This window comes from Natator depressus, chromosome 12 (assembly GCF_965152275.1).
Source record: "Natator depressus isolate rNatDep1 chromosome 12, rNatDep2.hap1, whole genome shotgun sequence".
Classification (NCBI taxonomy): domain Eukaryota; kingdom Metazoa; phylum Chordata; order Testudines; family Cheloniidae; genus Natator; species Natator depressus.
In genome coordinates this window covers 33,948,978-33,970,541 of record NC_134245.1, presented here as the reverse complement: position 1 = coordinate 33,970,541, position 21,564 = coordinate 33,948,978, and the positions used below count along the sequence as shown (strand labels likewise).

Sequence of the window (21,564 nt, the reverse complement as noted above, 5' to 3'; positions counted from 1 at the left end):
GCTAAATGTTGACACACACACCATAGCACCTCTGTGTCAAAGTTAATCTGCAATAGATCTTAGTTTCCAAAGGTAAAATACAGCTGTTTGTAGTAACCTATGACTGGCAAGTCTAACTCCAGCAATCAATTTGCAATACTTTCATGACTCTCAAAATATTTCACGACTACATAAGAAGAGTTTTCTATTGAATCCTCATAGAATCAAATAAAAATATATCCAATTATTTTTCAATCTTCTCTAAAGAGAATTAAATATGTCACATTTTTCACTGTCTTTCTGATCCTACTTTAACTTAAGTGGGTTTCTAACTAAAAACTAGAGAAAAATATGCAGGGGGGTATAATTGCATTCATTAGTGAGCATCAGACTTTGGTGTACTTGGATTTTGATAGGAGGGAAATTGATAAACACTGTTCACATCCTAACGTTGGTGCATTGGAAAAGAAACTTTATTCTTAATTCAGTTTATTCCTGAACAGGTAGGATATTGTTAGTGTCTTTTGTGCTGAGTATTTTAGTGTTTGGCTTTGTTGCCTTTTGTTAAAAAAATAACCAAATCATATCTGTTAGAGTTCATGGTGCTGATATTCTTGTTATGTGTCCAGGTAAAATAGTGATGGGACTAGTATAAGAACCTGGATAGAACAGGAATTCTATTTGAAAGTTTTAGGGGTCCAATAGATTAGATCATTTTTATTAAGCTTTTATATAACATCTGTCATTACTTTGGTACTGCATAGTTCCAATCAGTCCCAATCCACTATGAATGTTTATCACAGACAATTAAGAATACCAAATCCAACTGAGACTACAAAATACAAAATTCTACAAATACATTAGAAGCAAGAGGAAGACCAAAGACAGGATAGGCCCATTACTTAATGAGTGGGGGGGGGGAAACAATAACGGAAAATGTGAAAATGGCAGAAGTGCTAAATGACATTTTTGTTTCAGTTTTCACCAAAAAGTTTAGTAGCAATTGGACATCTAACTTAATGCATGCCAGTGAAAATGAGGTAGAATCAGAGGCTAAAATAAGGAAAGAACAAGTTAAAAATTACTTAGACAAGTTAGATGTCTTCAAGTCACCAGGGCCTGATGAAATACATCCTAGAATACTCAAGAAGCTGACTGAGGAGATATCTGAGCCAGTAGCGATTATCTTCAAAAAGTCATGGTAGACGGGTGAGATTCCAGAGTACTGGAAAAGGGCAAATATAGTGTCAATCTATAAAAAGGGGAATAATGACAACCCAGCGAATTACAGACCAGTCAGTTTAACTTCAGGACCTGGAAAGATAATGGAGCATATAAATAATCAATCAATTTGCAGACACCCTATAAGACAATAAGGTGATAAGTAACAGTCAGCATGGATTTATCAAGAACAAATCATGTCAAACCAACCTAATAGCTTTCTTTGACAGTGTAACAAGCCGGGGGGTGAGGGGGGGAAGGGGGAGGAACGTGGTAGATGTGGTGTATCTTGACTTTAGAAAGGCTTTTGGTACTATCTCACATGACCTTCTCATAAACAAACGAGGGAAATACAATCTAGATGGAGCTACTACAAGGTAGGTGCATAGTTGGTTGGAAACCCCTTCTCAGGGAGTAGCTATCAGGGTTCACAGTCAAGCTGGAAGGGCATATTCAAGTGGGGTCCCACAGGGATCAGTTCTGGTCTGGTTCTGTTCAATATCTTCATCAATGATTTAGATAATGGCATAGAGAGTACACTTATAAAGTTTGTGGATGATACCAAGCTGAGAGGGGTTGCAAGTGCTTTGGAGGATAGGATTTTTTTAAGAACAGGTTAGACAAACACCTGCCAGGGATGGTCTAGATCAGTGGTTCCCAAACTGGTTCCGCCGCTTGTGCAGGGCAAGCCCCTGGCGGGCCGGGCCGGTTTGTTTACCTGCCGCATCCACAGGTTCGGCCGATCATGGCTTCCAGTGGCCACGGTTCACTGCTCCAGGCCAATGGAAGCTGCTGGAAGCGGCGGCCAGTAGGTCCCTCAGCCCACGCCTCTTCCAGCAGCTCCCATTGGCCTGGAGCAGTGAACTGCGGCCACTGGGAGCCGCGATCGGCCAAACCTGCGGACACGGCAGGTCAACAAACCGGCCTGGCCTGCCAAGGGCTTTCCCTGCACAAGTGGCGGAACAAGTTTGGGAACCGCTGGTCTAGATAATACTTAGTCCTGCCATGAGTGCAGGGGACTGGACTAGATGACCTCTCAAGGTCCCTTGCAGTCATATGATTCTATGATTAAAATTAAAAATGATCTGGACAAACTGGGAGAAGTGGTCTGAAGTAAATAGGATGAAATTCAATAAAGACAAATTCACTTCTACTTAGGAAGGAACAATCAGTTGCATACATACAAAATGGGAAATTGCTTAGGAAGGAGTACTGCGGAAAGGGATCTGGGGGATCAAAGTGGATCACAAGCTAAATATGAGTAAGGCTAAGATTTAGTCAAGGGTATTTTTAGTATAAGTCATGGACAGGTCATGGGCAATAAACAAAAATTCATGGTCTGTGACCTGTCCATGACTTGTACTATAAATACCCCTGACTAAATCTTAGGTGAAGCCGTCTTCATCTCAGTTTTCCCCATCTGTAAAATGGCTACAATACTTTACTTTGCTATCTCAGAGGAGCATTGTGAGGGCTAATTAGTAAATTTTTACAGAGTGCTTTGAAGATGGAAACGGCTTTGAAGATGCTTAAGTACTATGTGTTACAGGCACTAACACACTTCACTGTATAACCGCTGTTATACACTTTCTACTTCAAAGCGATAGTCGTATAATCAGCATACAGTAAAATGTACTTTGGCAAAAATCAATTTTATTTCAGTTAATATTCTTAAAATAAAAAACTGCAATCTAAAACTCAGTTTACTGTAAAGAACAAAACCTGCATTTTGTAATAATTTAATATTGCTTATGTGGCTTAACAATTACTAATTTTACAAGAAATGCTACACATTACCAATTGCATGCTCTATGCAAATGGATCTACTCACACAAAATAAATTCTTTCAGTGTACAGCATTCAGAAACTTGTTTATTTTTCATGATACAATTATGTCTCCAGGGACATTCATATTGCAGGAAAAATATTTATACATTTTCTTTTTCCACTGGTTCCAGTGGGATTCAATTTAAAATGATGCTATCTTGAAATGAATGTTTATATTGTTATCTTAAGTTTCGTTAAAACTCAATATCATCTTTCCCTAAACGTTAATTACTCTCATGGCTGCTTAGTTATTGTTGCAGGTTGCTCAATATTCATGCAACCAAAAGAGACAGCAGTTGCATACATTGAAATTTTGACCTGTATGTAGCGTTCTGTATGCCTGCTTCTTCAGACACTTTCAGCAACAGGTAACGTTTTAAATCACAGAGAAATGTGGTCAACTTAGCCAGCTATTACCAACCCCACTCCACTCAAAAAACAATTTAAATACTAATTTGAATACTAATTTAAATGCATCAAACACTTAACTCCAGTGAACAATCACTGATATTTTTTAAATAATTTATTTTTTAACCAAATACAGTTTTGCAATATTTGTCCCCAAAATGGACTGAGCCTTTTTATTTAATTTAATTTATTTATTTATTTAGGTAATTTGAAGATACAAAAATGGCTAAGACATTTCAGTTGGGAAATAACTACTGAACATAGGGCATGGATTTTGTCCCAGTAGGAAATCTTGTTAAAAGAACTGGGATGGTAAGTATAGATGGACACCTTGTTAGAAAAGTGAAATCTCTTGGAATTAATTTTGTGATGACAATAACTCCCATCCAGATACATGGGAATGTCCCACCTTCATTTTATCGGATCTTGATGTGAGAAGAAACACACTATACATGTTTTTGCAATTAAGCTATATAGCCAAATATATATGAGACTAAGACATTTAATCTTTCAGGAAGCCAAATGCTGAAAGGTTGTGAGCACTGGAAACTCCTGATGAGGTCAAAGATGTTGAAGATGCTCAGCATTTCTCAGGATGTCCATCAAAGCATTCATCCAAGTTTTTATGCTGTGTCCAGTTCAGTAGGATCTGAGGTCTTCACAAAGAGTTCATAGCCAAAAAAGGGCAAGCAGACCCTATTTTCCTGTCTACTTCCCTCAACATAGGGTAAGTCTATTTTTAGTTCTTTTGCAGCATTGTGAACTACAAGGAATTGCATCAGAATATTCAGTCCTTAACCTCTTGAATTCAGGCTATGTTAATAATGATCAAAAGCCATTACCACTTGACAGCTAGTCTGAGGAATATGACTTAGCTATCTCAGGTGCAGTTCCTAGCACATTAATACATACATCAAAGACATGACCTCAAGTGGCACCCTTTTATGGAAATTGGAACTAGGTGTAGACACTCTCAACAAGAGGTCAAGGATGGAATGAACCGCAGAGACTGAACTAGCTCCACACCTATGGATCTGGTCTCTCCCTATCAGGAAGTAAAACATATTGGCCAGATGTTGTGTGGAAACTTACACACCTGCACCTTTCTGTGGCTGAATAAATAACCTCTCTTGGCAATGCTATCAATGAAAAGCATTTCATGGGGTCCATAAAGTGAAGACTTTAAACAGTGAAGCTAATGGGACTTAAGCATGTGCTTAAAAATAAGTACTTGCTTCAGGAATTTGCAAAGAAAGGGTAGACTTAAGCATATGCTTAAGTGTTTGCTGAATTGGGGCCAGGAAAAGTTAAGTCAAGGGTTAAGTCAGTGTAGACTATTCCCTTTGCTTGTTCTCACAAGTCATTTTATTTCAATTAATTACCAATGCAAACTATGGTTAGTATCACCCTATTCTGGGAAGTGATCTTGATGTATGAAAACTGTAGTCAATGGCTACTGTTTCCAGAAACATTAAGATTAATAGATTTATTATGCAAGTGTTAAAACTTCAATATTTCAGAATCCTTTTCTAGCTTTATTAGAGAACCCATCACAGACTGAGTGTCTCAGAGAATAAAAATAAAATCCCGCACAGCAACAATCTCAGGATTGGTGGGCGTTTTTAACAAATGTTTTCATAATTTATAAATTGCAGACTCCACATCTTATCCCCTAAACCACTGCTCACCTGCATGAAATGTCAATAGTATTTTCTTACAATAGATGCACCTAATTTATAGATAATATTTACATTTTACTTTTTTTTTGGATTAGTATAAGAGACAAAATTGATCCATTACAAGATTACTTGATTTAAAGGATAGCTTTAGACAAGATTATTTCTTATTAAGACACAAATGATCATTCTGAATATTCAGATGAACTGACCATTTAATTCTCCTATAAGCTAGCGTTTCTATGTTTGAAGCTGTGAATATAAAAAGATACCGTAAGGTGGCTATAGACCAGTACTGTAGGCAAAAATATTCTATTTCTTCAAATTAAAAGGCTCCTAAATCCATATGTAGGCACCTAACAAAGCAGCAATGTTTCAGCAATGTTGAGAACCAAGAAGCTCTCAAAGACCGAAAGTATTTTAATAGAGATTTTCCAATTGTCTATAGGAAGCTATTCTGCACTGCACATGCTTCCATGGATAATTTAGCTCTGTAGTGAACATATCCTCACCCTCATGCTGAGTCCTGGCTTGTGACTTTGACTAAACACCTATGCAGAAGGAAGAACCCTCTTAAGATGCTATCTGGGCTACCCACACCTTTTATCCAGGTTTGCAAGGGAGTACAGCACAGCCATTTACTCCCAAGCAGAGCTGGTGAGTGTGGTGTTCAGTAGTCAGTCAGATGTTTAAGGTGCTGCTTAATTGTGTGTCTGGCTTCAGCTGGCTGCACCTAACAAGAGCTTCACAGCACCCCACACAGCCTATATGAGAAGCTCAGCTCTTAACTGCATAGTCCCCAATATCACAGAGGACAGGGAATAGGTAGAGCACTTGCTCCACCCAGTCCCAATGCACCGGCCAGCAGCAAATTAATACACCCTCAGCCCCCATCAACCCCTTGGGGCAAGTAGAAAACAGGGGGAGAGGTTTGCCTCAGAATCATGCAACCTCCCAGAGATGGTACTGATTACACAGTCCCTTGCTCAGGACAGAGCATTCCTAAATAGGTCAGCAATCCATAAGACCCTTTCTTCAGTCTTTGCACAGTAAATTGGTCTTTCATTAAAAGTCCTGTAATCTTCCTTCCTAGAGACATATTTGTACCTTCATTAATTTTCTAGTTGATCTGATACAAGCCAAAATTTATAATAGAGGAAGATACATCTTAATAGCATTGGTCAACTGTGATATAGCTTACTGTAAAAATAAGGAATGGAATTAAATGCAGATAGGTAAGACTGAAACTGAACAAATCTATCAAAAGAATGGCGAGATAAAGCATCCTAAGCAATGAAATGTGAAAAGACTTCCGGTCATATAAAGGCAACTTCTGGCCTTGGCATTCATGAAATATCTTCTTCAAGTTGTACTTTTACTGTGGTCAGTAAACTTAAAAAAATAATCTCATCTGAAGCAGGCATTTGTTTACAACTTTAATTTAGTTTCACAGAAAAGGAGCTAAAATTGATTGCTTTGCAGATACTCAAGACAATGGAAACCTTGTATCAAAGGTTATTAACCTTTCAAGGCATCCTTCTGTGACCACAAAACTGCATTTTTAAAAATTCCTCCTGTAACATATCATAGAAATGTAGGGCTGGAAGTTCATCTCGTCCAGCCCCCTCTGCTGAGGCAGGACCATATATACCTAGGCCATCCCTGGCAGGTGTTTGTCTGATCTGTTCTTAAAAACCAGCAATGACTGGGATTTCATAACCTCCCTTGGAAGCCTATTCCAGAGTTTAACTACCCTCAGGGTTAGAAATCTTTTCCTAACATCTAACCTAACTCTCCCTTACTGCAGATTAAGATCATTACTTGTTGTCCAATCTTCAGTGGACATGGGGAAAAATTAAACACAGTCCTCTTTATAACAGCCCTTAACATATTTGAAGGCTATCAGGTCCCACACATTCTTCTTTTCTCAGGACTAAACATGCCCTGTTTTTTTAATCTTTCTTCATAGGTCAGGTTTTCTAATCCTTTTTATTATTTTTATTCTCTCTTCTGGACTTCCTTCAATTTGTCCACCTCTTTCCTAAAGTATGGCACCCAGAATTGGCCACAGCACTCCAAATGAGGCTCAGTAGAGTGGGACGATTACTTCCCATGTCATATATATAACACTCCTGTTTATACACCCCAAAATGATATTAGCCTTTTTCACAATTGCATCACATTGTCGACTCACATTCAATTTGTGATCCACTATAAATCCTAGATCTTTTCAGCAGTTCTATCACCTACCCAGTTCTTCCCTATTTTATAGTTGTGCATTTGATTTTCCATTTCTAAGTGAAGTACTTTGCATTTGTCTTTCCTGAATTTCATTTTATTGATTTCAGACCAATTCTCCAATTTGTCAAATTTGTTTTGAATACTAATATTGTCCTCTAAAGTACTATCAATCCCTCACAGCAATGGTATCATCCACAAATTTTATAAGCTCACTCTTTACTCCACTATGCAAGTCATCAATGAAAATGTTGAATAATACTGGACCCATGACAGACTGCTGTGGGACACCACTAGATACACCCTCACAGTTTGACAGTGAACCATAGATAGCTACACTTTAATTTCATCTAGGCTACACTTTCCTAGTTTGTTCATGAGAATGTCCTGTGGGACTGTGTCAAAAGCCTTACTAAAATCAAGAAAATCACATGTACAGCTTCCGCCCATCTACTAAACCAGTAACCCTTTCAAAGAAGGAAATTAGGTTGGTTTGGCATGACTTTTTCTTGTCAGATTCATGTTGGCTCTTACTTATAACCCTATTGTCCTCTAGGTGCTTACAAATTGATTATTTAATAATTTGTTCTAGCATCTTTCTAGGTATAGAAGTTAGGCAGGCTGCTCTATAATTTCCTGTGTCTTCTTTCTTCACATTTTAAAACAAGATAGATTCTGTGTTCCTTCTCCAGTCCTCTGAGACTTCACCGATCCTCCATGAGCTCTCAAAGATCATCTCTAACAGTTCCAAGATTGCTTCAGCTTCTGCTAGTTCCTTTAGTATCCGAGGCCTAGGGTAAATTTCATTAGGTCTTACTGACTTGAATACTTCAAACTTCCCTAAATATTCTTTAATCTGATCTTCCCCTATTTTGACTTTTGTTTCTTCTACCTTATTGTTAAGTATCTGGTCACAATTTAGCTTTTTAGTGACAACACAAGCAAAATAGGCATTAAACAACTCAGTCTTCTTGATGTCATACGTTGCTAGTTCTCCTTCCCCACTAAGTAGAGGACCTACTCTTTTCGTCATCTTTCTCTGCCTCCTAATGTATTTATCGTAATTTTTCTTATTGCCTTTCATGTCCTTTGCTAGGTGTAACTCATTTTGTGTCTTAGCCGTTCTGATTTTGTCCCTACATAGTTGTAATATTATTTTGTACTCATCCTTAACAATCTGTTTGTGTTTCCACATTTTTGTAGGATTCTTTTCTGATTTTTAGGTCATTAAAGAGATCCTCATGGAGACATATTGACCTCTTACCGTTTTTCCTCTTTCCTTCACATGGGGATAGTTTGCTGTTGCACTTTTAATATGGTCTCCCTGAGAAACTGCCAGGTCTCCTAAACTCCCTTTTCCCTTAGATTTTCTTCCCATGGGACCTTACCTACCAGTGCTCTGAGTTTCTTAGTTTGCTTTTTTGAAGTTCAGTTTCCTTAATCTGCTGCTCTTACTCCTTTCTTTCCTTTGAATTATGAAATCTATCATTTTGTGGTCACTTTCAATACAAATTGCCATCAACCTTCAGATTTGCAATCAATTCTTCCCTCTTAGTGAGCATGAAGTCTAAAGTGGCCCCTTGGTTACTTCCTTCATCTTCTGAAACAAAAAGGAGGGCAAGAGGGGGATCAGGGGTGGGGCAGGGGGTTAGGGCGTGGGGGAGGGGGACAGGTTCCGGGCAGCGCTTACCTCAGGTAGCTCCCAGAAGCAGCGGCATGTCCCTCCTCCAACTCCTACCTGGAGGCATGGGCAGGAGGCTCTATGAGCTGCCCCATCCACAAGCACCACCTCTGCAGCTCCTATTGGCCATGGTACACGGCCAGTGGGAGCTGCAGAGCTGGCATTTGGGGTGGGGGCAGTGCGAGGAACCCCCTAGCTGCCCTATGCCTAGGAGCCAGGGGGGGGACATGCCGCTACGTTTGGGAGCTGAGCGGAGCCACTGCAGGCAGGTCTGACCCAGTATGGCCATTCTTATGTTCATGCACATAATTGTTTTTCAGTTCTTCATAATTCCACCTGTGTTCTGTACCTATCTCTCAATTTATTCATTTTCCAAAGGGTGAACTTTCTTTTTTGTTTAATTTTTTTTATATTTTCTTTTATTGTGGCCACGTTTATAGTTCTCTTTCCCTACTGTGTTATTGTGTGAGTTCAGGAAAGAGCTGGCATTGTAATTAAAATTTCAACTAAATAAAGCCTGCGGGAAGTCCAGTTCCAACCACAGGGTTATTTGTTTCTGTATCAAACCATGGAGCATTTTCTATAGCCACTTGTTCGCTGGTTCACAATAAAAGCTCACCTAAATGCTCCCCACATGTCATGATGCATTCCATAAATGCTCATTGTTTCTCTCTGAATCTCTACAGAAGACAGAGAATGTAAATACCCTGCACTGAACATTTCAAAAGTGCCAATACTGAACAATGCAACTGTCATTGTTTCAATACAAATTGCTAAAAGAAAGGAGGACAAGAGCAAAATACAGTCTGACAAATTCTGAGGTCCAGCTGAAATGCCAATGGCACAACTCAGGATGGTGGTGGAGGCAGGGGGAATAAAGGTGGCGTACAACTCACTTTTGAACAAACCGGTCTTGAACTCATTGTATGCACGCTGCTTCCTGTTGTAAATTAGAACAGTTTTATGCCACCTGACCAATGGCCAATTGTCAGCTGAGTTTCATTAGTGGGACTGTTCTGGCCATACCCGTTTACTTAATGCACATCCCCAAGCCAGAACAGGAGTTGCTTTGGGGTAATCCACCCATTGCCAGTTCCATGGCTAGATTCTATTAGAGATGGCTCACAAAGCTACTGCCGCCCTGCAGTACATCGCACCCTGAGATCTGACAGATTATCATCATTCTAAAGTCTGAACAAACAGGGCTGACGGTCCTTGTATGCAGGAGTGGCTGGAGGCTTTCAAGAAAGCTGTGAAATCTACTACCACTGAAAGAACCAAAAAAGGGACATATTGCAAACCCTGGTGTAAATCTAGAAAGCACAACTCAGAGAAAGATTTTAGGGTCAGAACATTATGCATTTGTTGCTGTTACCTGTGGATATAAGGAAGAATGCTTTCTTCCAGATTTGTTATGTTTTAGTAAATTTTGCTAAGCTTTCCCAGTGGGCTCTTAGAAGGGCAATTTTTAGCTGTAACTGTAACGATCCCCTTAACATGTTGACCTTGGTAGTGCTTTGTTTCCCACATTTTGAACTGATCAGTTCCTCTTCTTTTTGGAAACCTTAAACCACTAGTGCATCACATGAATGGCATGTACAGTAGACTGTAGTTATTGGCCAATGCTACCATTCCTGGGAATATTGCTGTTTTTTTATAAGACCCCTCAAAAATTTATATGGAAACAAGGCCCTAATACCCAAAGTTTTGTTTAAGAGGATTCCCCCTTCCCTGTCCCCGCCCACATACACACATGCAACCAACCTGGCTGATGGAAGTAATAAAGGTGTGATGCGTAGGAATGCTGCTAAGAGAATTTACTTTATTCATTGGCCTCAGGCATTTGACAAAAGACTCCAAAGGTTAATACTCCATGTTGTGTCTTTGCTCTCCAACTCTTAGGCATTACATGAGGGCTAGTCAAAAAATTCCCATCAAAATTGAATTCAATGGAATTCAATGACAATTTATTTATTTGGCAAAGTGCCGGTTTTCATCGGAAATTTTTAATTTGTCTAAACTTCAGCTGAAAAATTTAGGGTTTTCCCCCCAAAAAAGTCAAAATTTCTCTCAAGATTTTTTTTTCCTGACCAGCTCTAGTTCATACCAATGTCACATAATAAGGTTCAGTATGCATTGCTTATTGCTACACTAGCCTACCTTCAGTAAAATACTGTACCTAGTAAGTACAGATGGGTATAAGAGGTATGCTAGCATTCAGAATGGCATATCAAAGTGGCTCTGTTTTTGAAAAACAATCTATAAAATTCTGCCTGTTTACTCTTCCCTGCTTGTTACCGGATGGCAAGTTCAGAGGGGATGGATGAGGTGTAGTGTCTTACCTCCATAGTATGAACACCGGCTTGCAACAAGAAAAAAAATAAGTGTTCAACTTAGTGAATGTCAACAAGGACCCTATGAAATTACTTTCCCAAACATAAATCAAGAGAGACAGAAAGTCAGCTAATTGAGACGTATGGAAACAGGAATCCTGTTTCTGGATTGGGGAATGTATGCACTAAAGAGATAACAGATCTTTACAGACAGAGAATGTCCTGTCCAGGAAAGCAGATTGTTGTGGTTGTTTTTAAATGTTGGCAAGCTGAAAAAGGAAAGTTTATTTTAAAAGGAAGGGATATTTTTGAGTTATTTTAAATTTAAATTTAATTATCTTAGAAAAGCCAAAGATGATCTAAATAATTTGTTTTGGTTGAGCAGAGAGAGATCATAAACAAGTGAACTAGATGATCAGTATTATTTCTGAGCACACCAATGTGCTTGAAAATATTGTTAACTTTAGACGAGGAATCATGAAAACTCCTATATTTACAGAGGGATTCGGCATCAGAAACTCCCACTAATCCCTGTTAAATCTCTGCACACTGCTTTGAAAATTTAATGGAAAGTCCACTATCTATCCACTGGTTCCTTTGAAGGGTGAATTTACAAAAATCCTAAAATTAAAATATCAGAGATATCACCTCCAGAAATACAAAAACTATGAGTTGTGGAGCTTCAAAAAAATGACTTAGCAGAGCCAACGGTCTTTGCATCCCACAGCTAATGTCTCATATGGGGAACCATCATGTTACAGTTCATAGTTCTTACGGGAAATGCACCCGGCACCGTGAAATACCCGCCTTAGTCCATGAGTATCCCAACATCGCCTCCATACTTGAAAGGAGTCAACATTTTCTGACCGTTTAGACCAGATTGTTGGTAGATGAATTCTTTGCAATTGAGGAAAGAGGCCTTCTTCCCTCCCAAAGCTATTTTTTTTTAATGCTAGTCTCTCTCCCATGGTATAGTGTCTGTTGGACAATCCCAGTGCTACTCAGTAGCCCTCACCAATAGATGCTCTCCTAATAAACAGAGGATGCAATTGGCTAGAATGTGGAAGGACACCACCTGCACAGGTGTAACCCAGCCTGAGGGACCCCACCGTAAGACCAGGCTGATGTCCCTTTTAAATAAGTTAGTTTTTAGGCTAATTGTGTCCGATAGTTTGCTGGTCAAATGATAAACCATATACATTTCTACAAAGGCTACAAACAATTTGGCCTTTAGATATGTCCTATTTACCTAGAGAGGAAGAGCCTGCAAGATACTATCAGACCCTATGCGGCAAATCAAGTTGATAATACTGGAAACCAGTTTGGGGGCTAACATAAATTAATTTGATATTTGATTTGGAAGTGCCAACTGGACATAAAAAGAAAAATCTCCCATTAGAAGTACCTTAAAACATAATTAATATAAGGTTTCCACTGCACTGAGCAACTGACATACCTGCTAATATGGAGCAGTTGGTCACTGATTTAGGCTATTAGAACAACAGCTGGCCTACTTCAACCAACCAAAGCCCTGAAAAATTTCACGAAAGTGTTATCTACAAATGAGGATGATTCCTGCCAAGTCTATAGAAACAAACTTCATCTCAAACCAAGTAATTTACTACCTTGCATTCATCTAAATTCATAACCCAAAGATTAATGGAGCACTCTGTCCCAAACAAATCACCTTTATTTATGCATGGGTTGTGGGGTAATTGAGAAACAGGTGATGCACACATTCTGGTTTATGTTTTGATTTTCTCCTCCTCACAAGGATTATAAAACCTGATGAAGAGATGAAAAGGTCTCATGTTACTATATAGAGCTTTCTCTCGGTTGTTCGTCAATTCAAGAGCTATGTTGCTACTTCCAAAAAAAAAAAAAAAAAAAAAAAGCAGTGACTATACCCCTGTGAGGTTTTGACTCAACCCCAGAGCTGGTTTTCAGCGACTAATTAATCTTTCACATTGTTCACAATAATATGAGGCCTCCTTTTTGAACATTCTTTTTTTTAGTTAAATTAAATGTATATGCATAAAAATCAAACAAAGTCTATATTAAAATTCATTTCCCCCTAGGCCCTGTTAATAAGCTGACATGCACAGTTGGGTAAGCAACTGTCTGGCCACCTGGCAATCACTCATCATATTATCTTTTGTTTTGATCATGTCTGAAGCCAGCTTAGAAGATGATACAATATTTTTGTGCACTTAAATATAGAGCTGTCTCTAGATACAGCTGTACATACATACAAACACAGATTATTTCTATTTTACTTATATAGAGATATATGCATTGTCCTCATATACATTATCCACATCTATACATTTGTTATACCGCCCATGTCAAAAGGACAGACTGTTCTTTCAAAGGCACACCCACAGCAGTTAGGCACCTAATGCCCATTGAAAGTAATAGGAGTTAGGCAACATGTATGTAGACAATTTGGAAAAATATGGCATGGTCACTAGCAGGTGGGATGCTCTATCTATATACGCTGCCAATTGTCCCATTATAGAACCTGTATTGAGATAGCAGCCACATCTTACCCGGTATAATGAACATGCCATGTTTTTCCATGTTTTCCACGTATATCTTCAGACTGTAATAAGTGAAACTAACATTCGTAACAGTTCACATATAGAGTTAAAAAGAAATGCTGTCATATAAGTCTAAAGTGAACTAAACATCTGTTATTTGGCATTCAGATGTAATTTACATATATTTGTTCCACCATGGCCTGATTAGTTGATGAATTTCTTGATCATGTACAACTCTGCAGACAGTTTGCTATGTATGAAATTGTTGGCCCAAATTGTTCTTTCATTTGCAGTGGTACCATCTCACTGAAAACCTCCACTAGAACTACAGCTGTTAGTTCTGGAAATCACTGGGAAATGTTTTGTGGTGCCATGAAATCAATACAAGCTGCATCTCCACTCATGGAATTACTTCAATAACAGGGATGTTCGTCAGTGCTTTTCACTGCTGTAGGCAATGAGAATGTCACCTGAAACTTGAACGACGCATGAAACCTCGCTGGAAGGGGCAGCTTTGCTGAACTGCAGACACACCTTTAAGTATCTATGATTAATTGGTTAATAAATCTCCCACCACATAAGTAAACGAAGCTAAGAGTGCCAATGCAGATGGAAAGGAAAGTTTCAGTTGGAATGAAAAAGTGCCTGAATATGGACAGACAAAGCCCTGATCCTGAAGTATGCCAAGCTCTGAAAACATGCAATCCATCATGCAAGAGACAGAAGAGGTCAGCCATTAATTAACATCCAAATTAAATCTTTTCAAGTAAGGGTCAACACTGCTTTTGTTTTGACATTTAAATCACTACCAACGTATTTCCTAGTTTAGCATGCAAGGCACATCACCCAAAGCCTCTTTCTTAATTGCCTTCATTTTTCATGTGTACTATTTGATTTATTGTCCATTAAAAATACCTCAAAAAAGCCACGAGTCATGTATGTGAAGTATAAACATGATTAATGTAACACAATTACATTCCACATATGATGGGGCTGGTTAGGAATCTCTGTCATCACTGCATGATGGAGCATTGTCACTGGAAGTGACCTGCCAGCTCAGCTTGTCTAAAAAAGAGATTGCAGAAGGGAAGCATTTGAAGGCCGCAAATGATCCAGCAATGTCTAAATACTGTATTTAAAGTAAAAAGAAAAGGAGGACTTGTGGCACCTTAGAGACTAACAAATTGTCTCTAACGTGCCACAAGTCCTCCTTTTCTTTTTGCGAATACAGGCTAACATGGCTGCTACTCTGAAACCTATTTAAAGTAAGTCACTTATCACCTGATCAAGGAAAATGCAATCTTGCCTGTTTGATAGCAGAGCATTGTTCTAGGACATTGCAACTCTCCTGATGTTATCTGAAGAACAGATTCACAAAACTACAAAGAAAACTATCAAGCGATGGTATTGCCCAGTAAGGTGAGCATCTATCCACCCAGTTCAAAGTAAGACTAACATTCTAGCTCAAGTTATGGGCAAAGGCAAATAACAATTGTTCAGTATTATATCTTCAGTCAACTATCGTTATCCATGTAGTATATTTGTGCTTTTTGAGGACTCAACTGTAGCTGAACCTACACAGACACCGAGCAGGAGTGGAGGGAGTAAGTTATAAGAGCTCGCAGTTACGACTTCTGAAGAAACTCACCAACGAGAGTCCAGGGCATAGGTGGAACCCTCCCACCCAGGCTGTGCCCCTTAAAGTGATATAGCAATTTACTTCCCCTTCAGTGTAACACTTTGAAGGAGAAACCTCCTGTAATTCAACTGGGCTCCTCATTGGCATGCCACATGGGACCACACCTTAGCCCAAAATATGCACAGCGATTGCTCAAACCGAAGTATGAACAATGTGTCAGATGGTGAATTTTAAAAACACAGCCAATGTGGACTTAAGAATTGCATTCTAATATTCTCTTCCCCACTAAAGCAATTAAATAAACCACATTTCCTGTGATCAGAAGAAAATGAAAATGTGGCTAAATCAAACTCTGACCCAAAAATTCACCCTGAGGCTGCCTATGGAAAGTCTTAATCTGAAATAGTTATTTTTGCCAAAGTTATGACTCTTTGAAAAGTATTTTTTCCATTATGCTACAGATGCTAAAATATAAGAGTCCCCTTGAATTCATGCTGAACAGAAAGTTAGATGCAATGTTTTGAACACGACAGCTTCTTAAAAAATGATCTTAAGAAAAAAAGGATAGGGAAAGAGGGGAGTAGAACAAGGGATACTTAGATACGAAGGAAGAGAGATTTAGGGTTTGATCAGAAACAGTTCTATAGGAATAAAGAAAAGGAGTACTTGTGGCACCTTAGAGACTAACACATTTATTTGAGCATAAGCTTTTGTGAGCTACAGCTCACTTCATCAGATGCATGCAGTGGAAAATACAGTGGGGAGATTTTATATACACAGAGAACATGAAACACCTTGATTATCACTACAAAAGGTCCCCCCCCACCCCCCGCTCTCCTGCTGGTAATAGCTCACCTTACCTGATCACTCTTGATACAGTGTGTATGGTAACACCCATTGTTTCATGCTCTCTGTGCCTTAACAGAGAATTTCTTTTCTGAGCCTTAACAATGAATTTGTTTTCCTGCTTTTCTCCAACACGGAAGGGTAGAAACATAATTTGTTGTTTTAATGAAAGCTGAGTTGGATGTAATCCCAGGGCTCCAGGAACCTGGGGTTAAAGAAAATCACTAAATATCACAAGGCTCACAATAAAATTGTGAGAACTGGCAGCACTAAACCTCCTTCCCCACCCCCCAACCACCTCTACTACTGGGAGGGGAGAGTGGATGGGTGCTATGCAACATGCTTCCAAAATCCTGCCTCCATTGAGGAACGGGAGGGAGAGTGGAGCTCAGCTATTCAGCTGTTGTCAGCCAGTGGCTTCTTAGGTTACTCATCGGCATGTGTATGCTATAAGCTAGGCGTGTGATTCCTAGCTCTTATCAAGCTAGCATGCTATAGCCAGGGTAACATGGGCAGCGGCAAGCGGTGGCACGAACTAGCCATGCAGAGTACAAACGCTCCTGAACCCCATGGGTACGTACTCAGCACACCTAGCCCGTTCCACTGCTCGGTGCTGCCAGTGCGACACTGGCTACACCACTGTTAATAGCATGCTAGCTTGATAAGAGCTAGCACGAGGAGGCCTATGCGAGCTGGGAATCACACGCCTAGCTCCAAGTACAGACATACCATACGCTGTCATTTTTAGGGCACTAACTCGATGAGAGCTAGCATGAGTGTGTCTATGCAAGCTGGGAAATACACCCCCAGCTCCAAGTACAGACATACCATCACTGTCCAGCACATACTAATCTCATTATCAGCTGCATGCATGTATATATCTACTCTGCCTCGCATTTTTCCTGACTGCAACCCCCCTCCTTCTCTCACTGTGCCTTCCATTTGTAGCTTCCATACAGCTCTTCTTCAGCTCATTTCTAAACACAGCAACTTTGTATTCTACACCAATGGTCAGAGCAAGCTAATGCAAAATGACGCACAATAGATTTTCACTCATAGGATCCAATGCATGTGGAACCCCTTTAAGGGTGAGAAAGGGGTTTGGAACAACTTCTTGAATGCTCTGAACTAGACCATGTTGTCTAATTCATTGTTATCACAAAACCTCAATTATTCTTATTAGCCATTTGCATTACAGAAGATTTACATCAAGGCTGAATTTGACTCGATATATTCATATTCAAGTGTTTTTACACATTACATCCACTGCCATGTTCTCTGGACATGCCATAACGAAAATGAACACTAAAAATATTTGTCTCTAACGGAACACTCATAAATGACCAAAAAAATGCTAGCATCTGCATTGATGGTAAAAGATTTCTAACTCGAGGCCTCATTGAAGATTGAACTGAAGAGCTTTCAGGTGTACCCTGAGGTTGACCAAACCCAGGCTTTGGTGAAACTCTGGAAGAAGCCCGTTCCCAAAGACATAGGCGCTGACTCCATGGGTGCTGCAGGGCTGGAGCACCCAAGGGGAAAATTAGGGGGTGCTCTGCACCCTCCGGCAGCCAAGCTCCACTCCCCACCCCACCTCACCTCTGCCTCCTCCCCTGAGCATGCCACGTCCCCGCCCCTCTGCCTCCCTCCCAGCGCTTGCTGCCGCAAAACAGCTGTTTCTCAGCGTAACAAGCTTCAGGAGGGAGGGGGAGGAGCGGGAATGCGGCACGCTCAGGGGAGGAGGCGGGGAAGAGGCGGGGCTGCGGCGGGGATTTGGGGAAGGAGTCGAATAGGGGCAATGAGGGGGCAGAGTTGGGGTGCAGACTTTGGGGAAGGGGTTGGAATGGGGGCAGGACAGGGGTGAGAGGGGGCGGGTTAGGGGTGGGGACGGGGCCAGACCAGGGGCAGAGTGGGGTCGAGCACCCACTGGCGCCAGCAGAAGTCGGCACCTATGCCCAAGGCAAGAGCCCCGATGCTCTATTGATTTCAGTGGGGCTAGGCTTTCATCCCTGCACTTTTCAGGAAGCCTGATTGCAACTGAGGAACTGCTACCAAGAGTAACCCTTCAGATCTTATCTGCCACATTTCCAGAAAATCTCAGTGTCTCTTAATCCTGCCTTCCACATCTTCCTTAGAGTAGGGTATTTTCTAAACATTATTTTTGTTGAATTCATAATAAATTCTAAGGCTAGAGTGGATTCACCTAGATTAGCTGCAGACCAACCCTAGAAGTCCTTGTCGAGCTCTGTTGATCTCTCCATTCCATGTTGCCTTTCATTTGTCCTTGGTTCATCTTTTATATATTCTGTATGTAAATATACTTTCCTTTGTCAACCTCCTAAAATAGTTCCCATGTAGGTTGAAAGTTGCAGTGGTTCTTTTGTTGTATATTATTTTCTTCCGAGTCCTATGCTTCAGTTGATCGTATTTCTTCACCGAAGGTATTTAAAAGTTTGCTGAACATGTGAAATAACTTTTTTACTGCCAGAACGCATGCAGATAAAAAAAGAAAGAAATGGCTCTCGCTTTGGTCTCTTTTTTTTCAATAAGTTTCATGTATAATGACTATAGCTGCATTTATGACCAACTAGTAAAGACATACGAAACAACTATAAACCATATTTAATTACTGGAGGAAACACTGGCAATGGAATATACAGTATGTTCTTGTTGAAATTAAAAAGATCAAAAAAACAAATATGATTGTTTCCCTGCTCTTCAGTGGAGAATTAAAAGCGGCTTGGTTTATTGAAGACTACAAAAGCAATCACCGTTATAGACCTGCTTTGCATACTGGCTCTATTAATTTACATACTCATGGTAGGCCTCACATGCAGATACAACTGTTAAATTATACTGCTGTTGAGTAATGGGTATAAAAATAATGCAACAGCATGCAAAGTGTATTTAAACAGGCACAATTAAAAATATTGATTCCACTGAAGACAAGACTGAAAAGACTATGCACAGGTTTAATATTGTCACATCCAGGACACACTGCTTATGAGTGATTGAGTTCGCTAGACTTGCACATTGACAAGCTGTCTTTGTCGCATGTTATGTATTAGGCCAATTTAGCATCTGATTATTAAATAATTTAATTCCCAAGATTGTTTTGAGATGGTTTTCCCTCCTGCTCTTCCCCCTCTTAAAATTAATAATGTCTTAATTATTGTGTCAGTTTCACACCCGTGCAATTTGCTGGGTGACCACAATGTAGTCAAATCAACAATGGCTTAAGCAGTTTGTCCTTTATACTGCTGAACAGACCGAGGACAAATCAGCAAGAGATTTGGACGGACATGCTAAGGCATCAAAGTACTCAGATACAGCCAAAGAGAGAGACAATAAAAGTTATTTGCATTTAACTAAATTTTAACAGGAGAACATTTTTATCCTTTGAGGCCAGGAAACCCCCAACATTATGTGCTTAAAACACATGCTGTCTGGCTGCTATGCCTGTTCAACAAATTGCTGGTCTTCTTTTAAAGAAAACGAACGACTGAACTCTATGGAATCCAAAAGGTGCTCAGCACCTCTGAAAATCTGGCAACACATTTTAGTGCATAATGGCAACATTTTCAAAAATGCCTAAGTAACTTAGGATGCTACGTTCCAGCTTCAACTCAGGCACCTAGGAGCCCAAATCACATTGAAAGTCAATACAATGTACTGCCTATGTCACTTTTGGAGATGGAACTTAGGGACCTAAGTGCTCAAGTGCTTTAGTCTCTCAAGTGCTTTAAGTCTCTCAAGTGCTTTAGAAAAGGTGACCCTAAATCTGGATCCAATCCAAAGCTCACTGAAATCAACGGGAGTCTTTCCTTTGACTTCAATTGGCCCCGGTGACAAAATTGTAGTGCATGCTGCAGTAGAAAGAGAGCCTGAGACATAAGCCCTTGTATCACAGGCCTGGTATGAGGCAGGACCTGCTCACAAAACCTGGCAAGAACAGGACTGATATTGCAGAAGTACAGATTCCTAAGAGGTGCTAAGTACAGAGTATTGACACAAACACATCCCACTATCAAGTGGTATCAGAACATCCCGATATCAAGGATGGTACATTCCCCAAGGATAACAGAAACACACCGACCCTTCCTAAAACATAAGGTCAGGCTGACAGTACGTAACTTGTTTATATCAGGGTATAAAGATGTGTCTCAGAGGGAGTATCTTGGCCAGCCATGGGCAGTGGAAAGTCCCGCCACTGACTGAGCTGCGTCCATTGTCACGGACATACATGTCTTAGTATCCTTGTAGAGTCTGCCAGGTGCTAATACTATGCTTTGTCGACAATAAACCTGGCCGGGTGCCTTCGTACCTTAACGGCTCTTGTGGTCATTGGGCGGTTCGCTCAAGGTCTGCTGTGCCAACTATCTGTGCAGAGCTGGGACAGCACACAGGGAGAACACACACATGTAGCCAAATATCTAACCACACGTGTATCTGAGGTTTGATATAAACTGCAAAACAGAGCAAATACTTTCACTCACAATATAATCTTAAATAAGTAGGGGATGGAGAAGGAAAAGGTATTCCTTAAATTGAATTTTATTGCTTTGTATTTTTGATCCAAACTCTGAACCTTACTTTCACATAAATGTTATTACATATGAACTGTTAATTTCAGCTCTTGAACCGAATGTGGTCACATGAAAAGGCTACTAAATAACATGAATTATGTGGGGAAAACGCAGGTTTTTTTACAAACCCTGTTGAAATTTCTTTTGAAAATTATCAATATTTAAAGCTCACTTTAGGTACCATATTAGGCTGACAGCCTTGAAGTCTCAAATCCTCAGAACAGGTCCCAATACATAATGAACAACAGCAGTGCAAGCTTTGCAACATTGCATCATTAATGTACCTGGAAAGACAAACTCTTGAAAGAAGAGTTATATCTCCATGGCCCATTCAATTTTCGGCCTGTCTGCATAGAGTGTACCGTGCCAAGAATCAATGCCAGATCAGCTCTGGTGGTAGTTTTTGTGATGTGGACACCTGTCCATTGGAAAAGGGACTGGACCACCCAGATCAACTGCTTAGATCACAGAAGAGATGGTAATAACTTTTTGAAACTCAGGCCTGATCCAAAGCCTACTAAATTTTATGGAAAGACTCTCGTTGATTTCAATGAGCTTTGGGTCAGGCTCCTGGGATGGATGCACACCAG

The 21,564-nt window shown here is 40.0% G+C and overlaps 1 protein-coding gene across 1 annotated transcript in view; it reads right to left on the bottom strand.

The window, feature by feature from the left end:
* CDH13 (cadherin 13) overlaps positions 1–21,564 on the bottom strand; it is a 758,666-nt gene that overhangs the window by 599,875 nt on the left and 137,227 nt on the right. The gene's annotated exons all lie outside the window — the stretch shown is intronic.